The following is a 14,238-nucleotide window of genomic DNA, read 5'->3' on the forward strand; positions in this document are numbered from 1 at the left end:
AATTTGAGAAGTTTTGAAAGCTACATGAATTATTGACATTTTTCTTGTTTTATTTTTCGTAGAAACTACATAAATTTAGATTTTTGTTAATATTTACTGATTCCCACTCTCGGCTTTATGAGAGAGTAATGAGTAGGTTATGTTAGGAATTGAACTATAAATACACTCGTGAGCAATAAAATCTACGCAAGTTGCACGCTCGCGGTTAAAAGTTTCTAGAAAAAAAGTCTGTAGCTTCCATTCTTTTTTGATTTTAGTATCTTACAGTCATTAGTCTTAGCTTTATATTGAGTGGTCTATGAGGTTATTGTGTTCTTTTTTTGGTGAAAAAAAAAATAAAAAACAAAAAGTAATCTAAAGTAAAACAATGAAAAAAAGTTATAAGTAACAGAAAAGAAAATACAAGTTTAAATTAGTCAAAATAAAAATTCATTCTTCAGTAACCGCCGTTTTATCCCATAAATGCTCGATAGGATTTAAGTCAGAGCTACGAGCTGGCCAATCCAAAGCGGCAATTTCAATATCCTGTGAATACTGAGCATTGCATTAGGATGAAATTTTTACCTATGAAACTGGCGAACTGAACATCAAAGTCCTCTAAAATTTCTTCTATGTTGGGTTCGCCGCTAATTCCCCCGACAGTTCCAATAAAAACAAACTAGGTTTTATCTTCTATTGGAAGGCCCGTCCAAACCATCCAGGAATTTGCTGCGAAAGCCACATTTTTTTATGCAACACTGCACGAATCTATAAGTTAGTGTATATTTCAGTGGATAGTTAGTTGATAATTTCGTGGATAGTGAGTAGTTTAGTGTATTAATAAATTGAGTAAGATACTTTCTTTAAACAAATTCGACCCACCGTTTTAAAAAACTATTTTAGTGAATAAGAAGAACATTACGCTACTTTTGGGTCATATGACTGGAATTAATATTAAGGCGGGTTCCCACAGAGCAAAAATACGAATTCATGCCATTCATTGTCGTGGCTCATGACTTTAATTCGCGAATTATTTTCGCTGCGGCCAATCTTAAATCTCTATCTTTGCAGTACAACAATCGCTCACTAGTATACAATTCTATAAACTTGACTGTTTCACTATCTTGTAACTTCACGACTCCAGTACCTGATGGCTCAGCAACTGTCTTATGCACGCCTGAAAATCAAACACGTTAGATATGGAGTGTGAGCGGTCGTGGACTGTACACGCTCCAGACGGCTACTGAGGTAAACTCACTGCACATCGTTCAGACGAGTCGTCTTCCACGAATTTGAGTCTTTAAATTATAATCATTTGCGCACTAGAGATACAAATAGGTGACTCGCCGATTTGTGCAAATATACAAGAATTTGGTTATTCTTCATCATTAAACAAACAGATTTATATTTTTCACAAATGATTCTGTATAATTTCGAATGACTGAATTGCCGATCGACTGGCTTATAACTACAATAAATAGTAAGAAGAAAGAGTGCGGTAACACCTCCACGCACCGTCTGACCGTCGTCTTCTTCGCTATTTCACCTCAAGCTAAAGAAGTATGAATCACCGCGGGTTGGTCCACCCGCTACTGGCGTCTGCGGGCCGATAAACAGTTTTGTACGATAGCCCCGCGCTCTCATCAAGAGTCCGTTGAAGTACGACGAGGATATCCGTTCACATAACGCGATGTTAAACATGTTCCTGCTACGAAATGCGAATACAAATTTAACATTAGAAATCGCTATTTTTAAAGACCACCAAATTATTGCAGAAAATACAGGGTTACATTATTATTTCTTCACCTGGGTGTCTCAAAATTCTTGGACAGATTTATTTTGAGTCCTCAACCCGCAACACCATTTGAAATTATATTACTATTTCTATAAATATGTTAGCAACACCCTGAAAATGGGGAATTTCCAAGCCGTAACAATAACAAAATGAGGTAGTACATACGAGGATTGTTTGAAAAGTTTAATAATCGTACAAGTAAGTTGTGAAGATTTTTCTGAAAAAGGAAACAAATGGAGTATAACGTGGCCATTTTAGCTTGATTACGACGATTGTTCGGGACGTCCAAAAACTGCAACAGCCAGCGATAACAACGAAAAAGTTGACCAAATGGTAATGGCCGACAGTTGGATTAGGGTTATAGGGATAAAAGATGCTATCGAAATATCAAAAGAACGTATTCGTCATGCATTGTCTAAAGAATTATACATGTGTGAACTATCATCCATCGCTACACCCTTGAAACGTAAACGCAGTCAAGACAATGGATTGTAAAGGGTGAAACCTGCTTTGAAAAATGCAAACACGGTTTCATCGACCGGAAAAGTGATGGCAGTTTTTTTTGATAGTCATGGAATTGTGTTGACCTTTAGGCATCATTACAGGATTAGGTAGAGAGAGAAATGGTAAAAATGCGACCGTATTTGAAGAAAAAGATAGTGCTTTTCCATCAAGACAAAGCACCTTCTCATAGTTCGGTGATTCTCATGGTTATAATTCACGATATACACTTCGCATTGGTTAACCATCCACCATATTCACTAGATCTGGCTCCTAAAGATTTATTACTATTTGCTAATAGTGAAGTTTCACTTGAAGAAGAGAGATTTTCATCAGATAAGAACATTATCGCATACGTCAACGACTAATTCAAGGAGAAATACGGAAACTATAATTTGGAAGGGATAAAAAGTATGGAACATCGCTAGCCAATGTCTATAGACTTGAAGGAAGACTATTTTGTAAAATTAAAAAGATTATAAAAAAAACTGCTTATTTATTAGGATAGAAACCTTCGTACATTTATCGTTTATTTGTTTGGTCAAATTTTTTCATTAAACATTTTTTATACAGTTTTCACCATTAGCAAATGTTTACCTTTCCGTGCAACCCAACTTATAAACTGATATCATTTTATGAGCCATGTCACCCTCCACGAATAGTATTAATCAGTTCTTTAAATCTGTATGAAGAGCTATAACTATCTAGTAAGAAGGTAAACGATAGTTCTTTTTGTACGAAACACTTTGGATTATTCTCCAAGAGGAAAAAACCATGATACAACATCCAAGCAATCAAAATGCGTAAACGAGAATTGTTTGAAAAGTTCTCGACTTAACAAACAAACAAGAAATTGTCTCTTTTTAAGTCTATACACTTAGTCCAGGGATGCTCTATCATTTTTAAACCTTCCAGTAAAGGCAATTACGTATGCAATAACGTCCTCGTGTGATAAAAATCTCCGCCCTGCAAGTAAACATTGAGGTTAGGAAACTGGAGGAACACGCTGGTGAAGTCTGGTGAATATGGTGAGTGGTCATCCCATTTGAAGGGCACTAAATTTTAGCCATGGCTAGCACTGATTCATGGGAAGATGCTTTTTGCAATTACTGCCTTATCAAGTAATGATGCGAAGAGCTCTCTTATTATAGTTTATAGAGAAAGGTGATGAACACAATCTTAAAGAACGGTCGCCATCACTTTTTCAACTGATTAAAAAGTCTTTGCTTTTTTCGGAGCAGATTTGTCCTCTCCAATCCACTGTCTCGACTATAGAGTCAAGAAAATGCAACATCGAAATGGTGTATACCAGAGGTGGGGAACCTTTTTACCATTAAAGGCCACATTTAAATTAGGCAGCAATAAGGGAGGCCGCATAAGCTGATTGACCTAAGAAAGTGACTTTTGTGAAATTATTATAGTTTTTCTATAGATTTAACAATTTATTGCATTATATAGAAAAAATAAAATATAATACTACAAAATTCTAAATATAATATACATATAAAATAATATAAAAAAATACAAAGATATTTTTTTATTCACTAAGTTAGTGACTTATTTGGCTTTGTTTTTTGTTTGACGGTAATTGTTTATTTGGATCAAGCTTCGTAACACTCAGCTTTAATTATTGATACTCTAAATGTGCATCTGTAATTTGCGGTTTTAAATTTGTTTTTATTTTTGATTTGAGAGAAAAAGTTATCTCGCAACAGTAAGCACTTCCGAAGCAGGAAAGTAAACGGCGAGCATATTCTCGAAGGCATGGATATTCAACAGCATTTTTCCAGATTTTTATGGGATCCTTTTTAGCGTTAAAAAGGGATTTGATGATACTATCTTCCCCTAAATTAATTAATTCCATTTGTAGTTCTGCAGGAGCCTCGGATATATCTATTAAATGTGGTTCAAATGCCAGTTTCATAGCAGGAGTGTGCTCGTCAAAATCAGAAAATCTATTAGTATACTCTTCATTTTCGCAGTTCTGCTCATTTAATATTTTAGCTAGTTCCGGGAAGTATTGTGCAGATATTTCCGATCGACAAAGCAATGTTTTGAAAAATGATAAATTTTTTCTAAACGTTTGGATCTTTTGTCACATTTCATAAATATACCTCGTTTCACCTTGCAGGTAAATATTTAAATTGTTTTGTTTTGTCATCATATCAGACAAAAATGCAAGGTTTCTGAGAAATACTTCATCTGATAGATCACAATGTTTTCCTTGTTCTTAATAAAAGTTTGTCGTCGTAAAGACAAAACATTTATCAAAACCTGACCTGTTGATAGCCAGCGAACCTTGCAGTTGTATGGTAGGTCAATACTATACGTTTCCTTGTCTAAAGAGAGCATCTACCGAAATTCACGATGACACATTGCATTTACGCGAATATAGTCGACAATGGCAATGTTTCTATCCAGAGTGTCTTGCAAAATGGTAGATTTTGCTGATGCAAAATGCAGTGAAATGGTATCAATTTTTTCAAGTTAAAGTTTTCCTTTTTCAACAAAGCAACGAATCCTTCTTTTTTGCCTCTCATGGAAGGTGCGCCATCGGTGCAGACACTGACTAAATTACTGATATTCAATTGTAATTTATTACATACTTCTTTAAAGTTTTCGAAAATATCGGCTCCGCGAGTGCTTCCAGTTAGTGTACCCAACGCAAGTAGTTCTTCGTAACATTGAAAATCTTCAGTTATAGCACGAATAAAATATAAAACTTGTGCCGAATCTGTTTTATCAGTGCTTTCATCTAAAGCAATTGAAAAATAAACATCTTCATTTTGTATAATTGTATGAAGTTGCTCTATTACATTTTGCGCTAATTCGTGCTGTCAATCTGTTACAGTTCTTCTGGAAAGAGGTAATTGTTTGTAGTTGTTGACATTTCTTGGATCTAGCATACTCATTGCTTCAACAATGTCACTAAATTGTTTACCCCTTTTTCCAAGTATGTGTGATATTTTATACGTAACAGTAACTGCAGCGGAATTTTGATTTACAAAGGCACTAAAAGATGCCTGCTGATGATGCCTCTCATTTTTCAACTTTTGAAGAGCAGCTTTTCGTGATTCACCTTCTAAAGCGAAATATTTATATTCTTTACGAGTCATGTAGTGTTTATTTGCATTCGCTTTTTTCAAAGTACTTAAAACTGTATTGCACAACAAACCCATCATTTTATCTTTCTCAGCTGTAAAGAAAAAATCTAACTCCTATTCTACATTAAATGTTCTGTTTTCATCACCTAATTTTCTTCTCTTACTATTTGACATGATGGATAAAAAAACGAATTTCAAATAATATCTTTAACAAAGTGTATACTTTCTAGAAACACTTAACCGTTAACTACAATTTGCTGAAGATCGCAACAGGGAAGCGTTGAGAGATGCGAGTCAGAGAAGCCAAAGCAAGGTGTGACACTCAAATGGGAGATCTGAAACCGAGTTTTGTTTACTTCTTAGACAAGGTAGTTGGCGCTGCTAGCGCTAATTTAAATTTTTTTTGCAAAGACAATCAGCTGACTAATGAATTGCTCTGTATAATCGATGATGCAACCAATCAATATCGATGTAAACATATCGTCCTCTAGCATGTGTCTACTCTGTATGACAAACTTTGTAAATAATATTTTGTAATTTTACTTTATTTTCAAATAAATATAAAATAGAACATTATTCGTTTCTTTTAGATATGTAAATTACATAAACCATGTGGAATTTTCAGTAAAGTGAAAAATTATTTATTTGTATATAAAACCAACATTTCGGCAATACTCTGAAAAAAGTATAATCGATTTCTGAAACTTAATTTAGTTCATTCTTATTGCAACTTGGGGGCGCTAAAAACTATTTAAAAAATTAACATTGAGTGTCCAAGTCTGAAACGGATGGTCTGTGGGCCAGAGCTTCGCTCATGCGTGTTACCATCGGTTTCAGACTAGTATTCATCTTACAATATGACTGTCTTTGGCAGGATTTGTCGCGCAACTGTCATGTCGTTGATGTACAATAGTTGTTTGAAACGAACTCTACCATTTTGAACTAGGTGGCAAAGGGCCGCACAAGAACCTTGCGGAGGCCGCATGCGGACTCGAGGTCGCAGGTTCCCCACCTATGGTGTATACATTGTAAATTACCATTGTTCTACTAAACATATGATACCTTAAATTACTAATCAGTGTGTATGAATTAAAATTACAGGGTGTTCCGGACTGGATGCAAAAATTTCGGGAGTGGGTATATGACGTGAAAATAATGCTTTGATATTAAGAGAAATTTTCTCATACGATCCATCGTTTTTGAGTTATAGTTGCGAAATCAGAACTTATATTTAAGTATAATTTCTAAATTATACATTCGAACATTATGAATTTTCAATGGATGGTTATGTATATCCATGTAGTGGATTTCACGGAATAACTGCCTCTACACAACTATCTGAAAGACAGGGGCGACTCATGCTCAATGGTTAACAGTTCAATGGTAATATGATCTTCGATAGTATGTAATACAGATGTTTATTCATTCATACTCCAAGGAATGTTTGATTGTGTGTTTATACCTCCTATAAGTATTTCCAATGAGTAATTATGATTTATAATAATTTTCTCCAGAATTTACAACGATCTAAAAATCTACTTATCTCGTAAACCATAAATTTTATCGAGTTTCTTGAAAAATCGATTGAGAAATTCATTTTTTATATCTATATATTGTACAGGTTGTCTCTGCAAAAGTAACGGATTGCTCTGATTTCGCAACTTTAAAGGCGCATAACTCAAAAAAGAGGCGTCAGATGAGTAATTTTTCATGTCTCGGGACACCCTTTATAATTTAATTTGAGTAATTTTCTTTTGAGAAATTTCAGTAAGATGAAAGAATTTTACTATCTTTGAGTATGAATATTAGTTGGAAAGTAACTTTTGAAAATATTTGAAAATTCACAAACATTTTTAGTACAGTTATAATAGAAATATTTGTCGTTCGTTGTTAGACTTTATGCTTAAGTCTAGATCAATAAATTCTTAAAATCCGCTTGTTTCAATTTATGCAATTGAATTTGTCATTCAAAAACACATTTATAAGTTTATGGATTATGGAATCCTACCCACGGAGGCTAGGATAGGGAAAAAGTCGATCGCAATATATAGTAAGCGTCCGAGAATTGAAGAATTGTTTTCATTGAGAAGAATCAATAGAGGATACAGCGTGTTTACATCCCTGCCATAACTTGTTTACCATCATTTTATTTTTATTATTCGTATAGATGGGATAACGGAGGGCTAGATAGGAAGGAGGACGATTACTATAGGGTCATTGCGTTAAGAGAGGATAAATCATTTTCGTAAATATGCCGCCAGGGCGATGCTGCGTTCGCTAAAGTCGGGCAAATGGCGGACATTTATATATTTATTGATAAAATAAAAAATGTTAAAATCAATTTTTTAATAATAATAATTATCGTTGCTTCTATTGAAACATCATTCAATAAGTCGTGTCACTAACTAAAAGAATCCCTAATGCCAAAAATCGATTTTATTCATCAATGCAATATCCTTCAAGAGTAATACAATCATTAGAACGCTTCTCTAACTTATCGATGCCGTGCTTTTGCCTCAAAATAGGCTTCAATTTCAGCGTTTGCTTCTGCATTTGAGCAGAATTTCTTACCGGCGAGCATTTTTTTGAGATCAGCGCGTAGCCAGTAGTCACTTGGGGACCAGATCTGGACTGTTATTAGTTCAATTCAATTATCGTTACCATCGACTTGTGGATCGGTGTATTGTCTTGGTGAAACTGTGGTTTTTTCTTCGACATATGAGGCCGTTTTTCCTTGATTTTTGCATTCAAACGTCCAACAACTCTATGTATTGATTGTCTCTCACTCTTAGAAATAGTAGTTGAACAATATTCCATGCGCATCCCAAAATACTGAAGCCATAATTTTCCCAAGTGAATGTTGTGCCTTTGGACGCTCGTGACGTGATTCACCGGCTGCAGTCTACTCAGATGATAATCGTTTTTATTCCAGAGTGAAGTGATGGATCCATGGTTCTTCCATTGTCGCATATTGACGGAAAAAATCTTATTTATTACGTTAAACATGGCCAAACACTGCTTTGAATCATCAACACGTTGTTGTTTTTGATAGACTGTGAGTAAACGCAGCACCCACTTTGAAAAAATGTTCATGCATAATTGTAAACACACTGCCTTCTTAGGCATCAGCTATCTAACGCAATTTCAATGTACAATTAGATATAACAAATTTGTGGACTTTTTGATGTTGATTTGATGAACCACCTCAATTGTATGACTAGAACGTTCACTATCATCGGTGTCGGTACGACCACGTTTAAATCCAACAAACCCATAACAAATAGTTCTTTTTGATGAAGCAGCCATTGCAGAGCTCGTACAATATTTCTTTTCCATCAATATTTTTTAAAATAATGAAAATAGCTTCATTTAAATGGCTCCCACTTTTTTTGACTAATCGAAATGTTAGGAAATTTCACACATAGTCTTTTGAAAGTTGTTACTTCATAAATGTCATATGGATTTGGTAATAGCAGTGCCATCTGTGTATCAGTCACACGACTTATTGATTGATGTATTATAATTTAAGAAAAAGTAAAATTTTAAATTAACTGAAAAACATATCAAATGTGGTACAATAGAATACTCTAATAAATGAATTCTCATTGTTTATTAATGTATAACAATAAAAATGAATATTAATAGTATAATAATAAATATAATATTTTATCTTATCGTATCCGACCGTATTTAAGCAAAAGTGGAATAATAAAAAGGAAAATAATCAAATAAATTTTGTAAAATAATTTATTAGCTTCCTAATTATAATTTTGATACACTGAAAACAATAAGAAGTTATTATTTTGCTACATAAATAGTAAATAAATATAAAAATGTGGTTTGTTAAACTTTGTCACTTTTTAAAAATAGTTTTATTTTCAAAAAAACATACTTATAACAAACTAACTTCGAATTTAAATAGCAATTAAATAAATTTTATTATAACAACCGTTATAAGAAAGATCTCATAATAATAAGTCAAAAAAACATGTTTTCAGTAAATATTACGTTTGCTGATTAAGCATGTAGGTCTTCTGGCTTTATGGTTACATTTCTTCTCCCATCTTTGGTTCAAACTTCGCACACAAAGTTTTCGAAATATCTTGGAATGTTGCTTCTAACACTTAGACCTGGACTGGTTGCAGTTTTGAAACAAAAAGAATTTTGAAAATCTTCTCTTCTTCTTTAATAAAAATACTGATAAAATTACTAAAACCGACATTATAAGTTCCATCACGTAACGTGTAATTCTCTAATTCTTTTAAAAAATTTCAGAAATTGGATATATTGGAAAAACTTATCTCAATGTCAATCAACTTATCAGTTGTAATGTTGGTCAGTTAATGAGAAACATTTTATTTTCAGAAATTACTTATCTAGACAAAGTTTTAATTAGTTTTAACGTTGAACTTTATATTCATTAAAACTTATAACAAAAGACAAGTTTCTTAGAATCATGTCAATCGGTTGTCCAGCTCCTATTTTCAGTTAAAGGTTTGAATTTGAATTTTTGTAGTACATTTAAAATTTTAATTTCTCTTACCAGTTACTTTCTCTCGTGATTTGTTTCTTCAAAGTTGATAATTCGATTAAAACCTTCAAAATTTTCGTGGTTGCTATTACAATCTTCACCAATTAGCAATCCTTCATGTCGTTGCAAACAATTTTCATTTATATGAACGATATTCCTAGGTTCACTCGCACATTGTCCAGTACACCGAATAATAGAAGTATCAACCTCTTTAGTACCCCAACTCTCACAAGTATTTAAAGTTGGAATAGCACCTGCTTTCAGTGCATACCAACAAACAAATTAGGTAACCTGTGATACAGTAAATAATGATCTCGTACCCAATTTTCTATGGTTTTGACGATCACTTCAACTGCCACTTATGGAAATTTTGAAACTTATTCACTACTACCAAACAATAACAAATAAACGCCATTTGCCGGTCATTAACGAACGCAGCGTCGCTCTGGCGGCAGATTTACGAAAATGATTAATCCTCCGTTAACGCAATAATTGTCGAAAAACTTATAGCAATTGTCCTCTTTCCTATCTAGCCGCCTATGATCCTACCTATAAGGATCATAAAAATAAAATTATGGCTAAAAAGTTACGGCAAAGATGTAAACACGCGGTAGCCTCTATGTTTCAAGAAAATCTTCAAAGGCGTAAAATAGCATGAGAAGTTTAAGACACCAAACGCGTTTATGTCGCTATAAATGCATTATGTGTGGCCACCTTTCTTATGTGACGCAGAGAAAATTGTGAACATTCATTCAAGTATAAGATAAAATTTTATTTTTAGCTATGAATTATTTAAAACGGTATTTTGTAATCTATTATTAACAATCTCGGTAGAGGAGAATAATGTAACTTCACCCCAATTGATTTTCGAACGTTTAATATTGCATGAGACTTTCTTTTCATAATATAATTATCACTTGATGCGGTGATATAAAATATACTGAAATAAAACTTTTTATCGATTACGATTTTCATTAATACTAGAAAGAAATGATTGGAAATACAAATTACATAGTAGACATTTGAAAAAAAAGCATGTAAAATACTCACCTCTACGCAGTCTGTACAATCACCAGTCATGATACCAAAATTTTCTGGAAATGAACAATTGTTATTAGATGATGTAAGGTAGAAGACGAAAAAGCGATAAACTAAATAAAGTAAACTGATCGAGGTCACGAAATAATATGATAGGTGATCGTAATGAGAGCGGGCCAAGGCAATCCTGATGAGAACCATGTAAAGATCTTATGAGGCACTTCTGATCAGGACCATAAAAGGTAATCCTAATAAGGATCATATGAGGTAAACCTTATCAGACCTCATTAGTGATCTGCGTTAAATTCTCACTAGGTCCTTGCCGGATTATCCTGAACTTAACTTTACCTGGTTGCGACATTACCTGATAAGGTCCTTACCGGGTCCTCACAAAGATTCCAGTTAGGTTTCAAATGATTATTCTGTTTGTAATCCAGCAAAAGTCCGGGTTAATGATAAGTAAATGTAAGACCAAGACCAGGTTAGTTTAGGTCAATAGAACTGATCAGTAAAACTGATTGAGGTCACTAAATAAGTTTTCCGACTAGAATTATTTCAAATTTCCTTGAAACAACAAAAATACCTTATCAGGTTAAAACAAGGCAAACCTGACGAGATCAACACTAGGGGCACATCAGGAAAACTCTATTTGAAAAAAATTCATTTTCCTTGATCATGTCAATAAAAAAACATCTCAGGATCATCTTATTGAGAAGAAACATATTCCTTATCAGGTTATCTTGACAAGGTCCACACTAGGATCACAGTAGGTGGACCCTATTGAAAATAGATTAATTTTTCTTCAGGTTTTCTTGGTCATGTCTATGCAAGGAATAACTAAGGATCACCTCACTAGGATGCAGACTATTTATTATTAGGCTATCCTGACGAAGTCCAAAGTAGGGTCATATCAGGATAACCCTATATAAAATAAATTATTTTTTTTATCAGGTTATCCTGATCATGTCCATACAAAGAATCCCTCAGTGTCACCTTACTGGGAAAAAAGACATTTTTTATGAGGTTTGCCTGATCATGTTTATATAAGAAATCTCTCTGGACCACCTTATGGAAAAAAATGTTATCCTGCCGAGGTCCACACTAGAATCATATAAAAATAATATTTTGCACTAAAAATGGATAAGTTATGTTTTGTCGAATATTTCTTTTATCAAATCATTTTAAACCATATAATTGCAACCTCAGATGAATTTCAATGCAACAGAAATTGCTTATTCATTTGGCTGTTGGATTGTATATCAAAGTGTAAACTACAGGTACTTTAAGAGATGCAGTTGGTCAATAATATAAAGTTTATATAAATATAAAAATTGAAATAAACAGAAAAAATAATTCAAGTGTTGGGTTTGGGAAAGGGTTTGTCGAAAGAAATAATTTTGGAAGAAAATACAGTTTTTATGATTTGATTTTTTTTTTGGTTTATCTAAAAATGTTATCATAGTTATGTCGATTGCTTTTATTGAATATTTCTTGTAATATGAATAATAAACAAAATTTATGGTAGATATGTGTGCCTATGATTAATATTAAGTACTCGAACGGCAAGTTATAATCTACAAATCAAGAAAATATATACTGAAAAAACATTTCGATTTAAGGATTCACCTGAATCTATTTTTTCATCATTTGATCTGGTCAATTTTTTTTGAATGTTTTTCTATATTTTCATAAGATCACCAAGTTTGGAAAAACATGAATAAAAGATTTTGTGTGAAAGTGAAAAATCAATTCCTAGCAGGTCCAAAGGCCGACATTTGAAAACCAAAATTTCTTTATAAAGAACTGTACATCACATTTTTGTTTTACTCAGCAAATGAAAATTTTTAAAACAATGTTACTCACTCGTGGTAAATTTAATAATGTTAATGGACATAAAATATTTCTATTTTTAGACATTAATTTGACTTACATTGGAAATTTGAATATGTATATTATTTGTTGAGATTTTTTTTAGGATATGGTAGGCCAAAACCAAAATTTTAGAGCTTAAGTCAATATTTTAATCAAAATATATTGAACAATTCACAACTCTATACCAAGTTTTGATAACCCCAAATTATTCATCAATCTTTGAGAAACGTTTAATCCTGAGATTAAAGTTATTATAAACTAATGTTAACTCGTTTATATATCCAAAAAGAAATTTTCAAAAATTCTGGAAAATGAAGAAACAGTACAAAAAAAATAAATAGACGTTCCTAGAAATTTTACAAAAATAAACATCAGACGAATTCCGGGTATATCAAACGTGCAGCGCCTTCGCCGAATTTTAGGATTCCACTACAATCGGACAAGACGAGCTCCAGGAACCATACCGTGAAGAAAACACCACAGGGTCGCTAGAATATTTCATGGGCGGTCTTTGTATTGTATAACTCTTGTAGTTCTAGGTCTGGGTGTTTGTCTCGGATAATTCTAGGCACACCCTCCGTAGCATTAAAAAATACATATTACAAGTAAACTTTAATTCACGACATTTTTCATCTTTTGACTGTCTCCTCGAACAATTCCCTCAATAAAGCAATATTTTTTCGCCACCCGACTGATGCGTGACCCACCGATCCCACGTTGCCTTTTTTTAGTAATTCCAAATTACCTTCTTAATTTTCTAACGACATGCATTTAACCTGATCCTCTCCGATATACCTAGTAGCATATTTAAGGACCAATATATATTCCACACGATATTCATGACATTCCCTCCTCTTTCTTACTTGCATGAACAAGTGAGACATGTTTCGAACAAGTGTTGACGGAATCGATCATGTACCCGACATCTCCGCAAACGCATCTAGAACGAAGCCTAAAATCGATTCTAGCTGAGCTACGCTGCTTCTAGAGACGCGCGGAGGATATCGTCTAAGTAATTTTACATTTACTTAAGCTTCACCTGATAGTAACTTCAACTGTATTACTTTAATATATAAGTTTCAAGTCTTCTCCATCCTTGATCCTAAGACTAAAACTAGTCCTGGTTTGACTTTTTCTACATGACCAAGACCTTCTCATTAGTAGTTCGGGGAAGTTAGAAGAACCTCATCAATTTGTTTACAGACGAGATATCATGTCTCAAATCCATAGAGAGAAAAATGCTTTATTATCAAAAAATTCTTATAATTTGTAGACAAATACCTGTAAAAATAAACAAATAAAGATACAAATATAATAAAATTTAAATATACAGAAGATAACCACAATTAGTAACAAAATTATAGGTAATAATTAGTATGGTCCATAGCAAAATTAAACCAGTATGTAGTGTGCCCTGA

General features: G+C 33.2%; 1 protein-coding gene across 2 annotated transcripts in view; it reads right to left on the bottom strand.

Moving 5' to 3' along the window:
* Positions 1-14,238, bottom strand: part of LOC130452825 (protein spitz-like) — a 486,395-nt gene that overhangs the window by 438,653 nt on the left and 33,504 nt on the right. For both annotated transcript variants that reach the window (XM_056792290.1, XM_056792291.1), the window contains exon 2: positions 10,961-11,004. The gene's annotated coding sequence lies outside the window, so the exon portion shown is untranslated. The remainder of the gene's footprint in view (positions 1-10,960; positions 11,005-14,238) is intronic.

Source organism: Diorhabda sublineata, chromosome 2 (genome assembly GCF_026230105.1).
Source record: "Diorhabda sublineata isolate icDioSubl1.1 chromosome 2, icDioSubl1.1, whole genome shotgun sequence".
Lineage (NCBI taxonomy): Eukaryota > Metazoa > Arthropoda > Insecta > Coleoptera > Chrysomelidae > Diorhabda > Diorhabda sublineata.